Source organism: Pteropus vampyrus, unplaced genomic scaffold (genome assembly GCF_000151845.1).
Source record: "Pteropus vampyrus isolate Shadow unplaced genomic scaffold, Pvam_2.0 Scaffold27, whole genome shotgun sequence".
NCBI classification, from domain to species: domain Eukaryota; kingdom Metazoa; phylum Chordata; class Mammalia; order Chiroptera; family Pteropodidae; genus Pteropus; species Pteropus vampyrus.
Genome location: NW_011888808.1, coordinates 715,540 through 719,455, shown reverse-complemented (window position 1 = coordinate 719,455; position 3,916 = coordinate 715,540). Strand labels below are relative to the sequence as shown.

The following is a 3,916-nucleotide window of genomic DNA, read 5'->3' as shown; positions in this document are numbered from 1 at the left end:
TGTCCCTTGGGGACTCCAACATACTGCAGCCCTTGATATTGTTGTAATGCTTATCAATGCATGTTGCAAGAAATACCAAAATTGAAAAACTGGATCATAACGTTAGTGAATAGGAGAGATAATCAACTGCAGTAGTATTGAGACTTAATAGGTTAAATGCATCTATATAGAAATAAAACTATATATTAGCTTAAAGTAATAGATCTTATGATTATTGATATTTTTTTCAAGATAGAAGTCTATCAATATGTTCTAAGAGTTTATTTCGAGGCTTGCATGAAAATAGTTGTACAATCAATTATCACTCTCAGGTGAAAAGCATTTGATGCGGCCTATTTCTTTCATTTAAGTAGGCTTTTCATTCTGAGAGATAAAAATACAAAGCTAAAGAGAACTCCCTTAAAATTCCACCCCATATTAGAATGGTAAACGACCACATGCTATAAAGCAATTAAATCTGTTGTATTTAACCAGCCACTTAACACATAGGCAAATCAGAGGACAAGTGACCTAAAACCAAATGATTTTTTGCCGTGCAGATATTTCAAAGGTTTTGCATTCTTTAGGTATTAACTGATGACCATTAAACATTTAGATAAGTATAGTTTACTTAGTTCATATTTACCCCAATCAAAAACAGTTAGAGGAAACACATTGAAATTTTTACAGATATGAGACCAAAGACAAAATATTGTAATCCCAAAGTAAATTTGAGATACTCTGAGAGTGATTTAAAATAAAGTCTTTATTTTTTTCATCCTTGACACAAATTATAAAAATATGCTCTTCAAATTGTTCTTGACACGTTTCACACATATCTGAATAATTTTGTTTTCAGTCCACAAAAAACAATTTTATTAACCTAGTAAGTGAAGCCCCAGTCTCGGTGTACTCCCAACCCCCTTTAAAGGTTTGGGTAAGAGAGAAACCTGAGGAGGAAATGTCCCTTATCCCTCCACATAGAAGACTGAGGGAGCGAGAGGGTCTGTGCAAATAGGTCGAGGCAGGGAAGGGAATTATTTAGACCAGGTTGGCAGCTGAAGAAGAGGAGGATAGAGAGGGCGAGGGATCCGTTGAAGGAAAAACAAGCGGAGCGGGGGCTAGGGAGCCAAAGGATGTGGGAAGCGTGGGGCCGGCGCCCAGAAGAGGGGTCCGTTCTGAGGCAGCGTGGCCCCTTGGCTCTCTTTCTCGCCCCCGAGTTTCTTCCTCCTGCTGAACGGGCTCTTTGCAGATGGGACAGGTCTTCCGGGTCCGAGTGAGCCAAGGGTCTACACAGCGGCTGTGATAGGCATGAGTACAGGGAAGTACCCTTAGCTTGTCCCCATCTTCATATTCGTCCAGGCAGATGACACAGACGTCATACTGATCTCCCTTCTGATAGTCATGTGTAGGAATCAGTTTCAGTTGCTGTTGGGTCAGTCGATTTCGCTGGAGCTGTTTCTGGTGCTGGATACAACGAAGTAACATCACAGCTCCAGTCAAGATTAGTAGTCCCACAATCCCTGTGAAAGGGATGAGGCAGTAATAGATCAAGATGAAGCTGTTGTCTGGGAGCAGGAGCACCTGAGCCCCCTTGTGGTAGAGGAAGAGGGCACGCAGGTACTCGGAGCTCCTCGCCCCAATAAACACAGATGGGATCCGGATCTGCTGCTGGATTTCCACGCTACTCCACATCATGTTCAGCAGTTTATTGGAATTCACGTTGTGCACCACAGCTGCATCGTACCCAGCCTTCTGGACGTTCAGGACCTTGTGGTCAAAGCTGCAGTCGTATCTTCGAAGTAGTGCAATAAAGACCGGCCCGCTGACCAGGGCTGGGGGTGGGGGAGCAATGGGGCTGCAGGCATTGGCTGGGTGGGCCTCCACAAGGAACCCCTGAAGTCCCTCCCGGCTCAAGGCTGACCCAAAGAGAGCTGGGAGGTCTGCGAAGTCCATGCTGACATTGTGGTCTGAAGTCGCTCGAATGAGACCCCAGATGGGGGCTGCTCCCCAAAGCACAGTGGCCACGACCACAGGAAGTAGGAATGTTGAAGGATTCATAGCAGCAGGAGGGAGGGGACAGGCTGGGAGGCACTTCCGGGCAGCAGGAGCAGAAGGGAGTTCTGTGCCCTCTCTGCCCCTCCTTCAGGATCCCAGGGGACCAGTCACCCCCAGGTCCCACTTCCCAGCTACATAGGGGCACGAGGGAGGAACCCAGATTTGGAGAGTAAGATATTCAACCTTTTTAGTGGAGCTGGGACTGAGACACTGAAAGTATCCTTTTCTGGTATAAGGCTAAAACGGGGAAAGGGAATGGAGGCAAGGACAGGTGCCAGGAAAACTGTTGGAAGGGTGGGGAGCTCAAGGAAGCAGGACTTCGAGCCAAGAGGACGTCTTCCCATTCCCTGAAAAACGGTTTCCGGTAAAGAAAGTCAGGGCGTTTCCACATTGGACGCTCAAAGATGATGGACTTCCGGTCCTGTCCTCTTCCCCCTGGTCGCAGCCGCCACCACCACCGCGGTTCCGTCCTGTGTCGCGAGAGTGCGCTCCACCCCTGCCTCCCACCAACTGAAGTCTTGCTGTGTCTATTGCGAGAGATCTAACTGGCCAGCCTGGCTTGCTCCGTCCCGAGCACAAGCAGACCAAGCTGAGTTTTTTCTAGCTTATTAATTTTAATGTAGGTTTTGTGGGAGATGAATCTGATTTGAGAATGCACATTAATATCTACACGTGTGAGTCCCTTGTCTTACCCCCCAAACAAGTATCTGAAATCTGAGATAATTCATAAATAAATGCCACCATCGTGATCTATTTTAAATCGTCTCTTTTAAAAGAATTTAACATTTTAATCATTTTATTCCAGTGATCTAGTGCAATCTTCTAAACTAATGTATCTGTTTCCATTTCAAACACAATATGGAGATAGGAATAAAATTTTATTTCTTCATGTGAACCAGTTTAGGCTAGAAGTTAAGCTGCTGGGTATTTGGACAGTAAATTTTTCTAGGCTATTGTGGAGGCTCAAGGTTTTGTTGTAGAATTAGATCCATATGAACAAGAAAATAACCAGAATATAAAACTGTGGGAAACCAAGGTGGATTCTTTTTGCTATGGGCCCATTTACAACATGAAAACTACCTCTTAGTTCTTAGATTTTACATTTCCATACAGCTACCCTCTTTCTCTTTAAGAATTATACCTAGAGGTCAAAACCTAGATTAGAAAACGAAATTATAGACCACTTTAAATATAGATGTACCCGACTGGCCAAGTCAGAAATGGAAAGGTTTTATTCTGGGCACACCGCCCCAAATGGTTCCTCCAGACTTGGGTGGCCAGAATCTCACATTACAGGATTATCTTGCCATTTTTGTGCATTGGTTCTATTTGTCAAAATTTTCTTCCAAATTTGTTTCATCTCCATTTTCCTGGATTTTCCAATTTGAGAGTATAACGGGTTATTAAATGCCACTCTCCTTCAACATAATCCCTCTAAAGTGAAGCACTAAACAATAAACTCCGGGTACACCTAAGTGGTATGGAGAAGAGAGACCCGTCCCAAACTGATCCTGCTAGCATTAGCTAGCTGCCGACATCAGCCTAAAAAGGACTAAGAAAGACTGAGAAGATTTATTTAGAGTGAGCTGTTAGTGAGCTCTATGACCATCACACACACCCATGGGGAAGCTAAGGTGGCGCTTCCCATTACCTCAAGCCAAGGGAAAATGACTTAGGGAGACTTCTGAACTTTGAGGCCCACAGGAAAGGGGAGGGGAGTCCGTTAGGTCAAGCTACTTTTCCACACTGAGAGAAATTGATTAAAGTCCAGACATGGACTCTGTTATGGAGAACCCTTAAAAGGGATCCTACAGAGGGTTTGCCTGAAAGGACAAAGGGACACCCAAACAGAGGGGTGGATACTAGACCCTAGGGGCGG

General features: G+C 44.7%; 1 pseudogene; it reads right to left on the bottom strand.

Annotated features, from left to right (window-relative positions):
• Positions 1 to 1,020: 1,020 nt before the first annotated feature.
• Positions 1,021 to 2,040, bottom strand: LOC105289681 (annotated as a pseudogene).
• Positions 2,041 to 3,916: the final 1,876 nt, after the last annotated feature.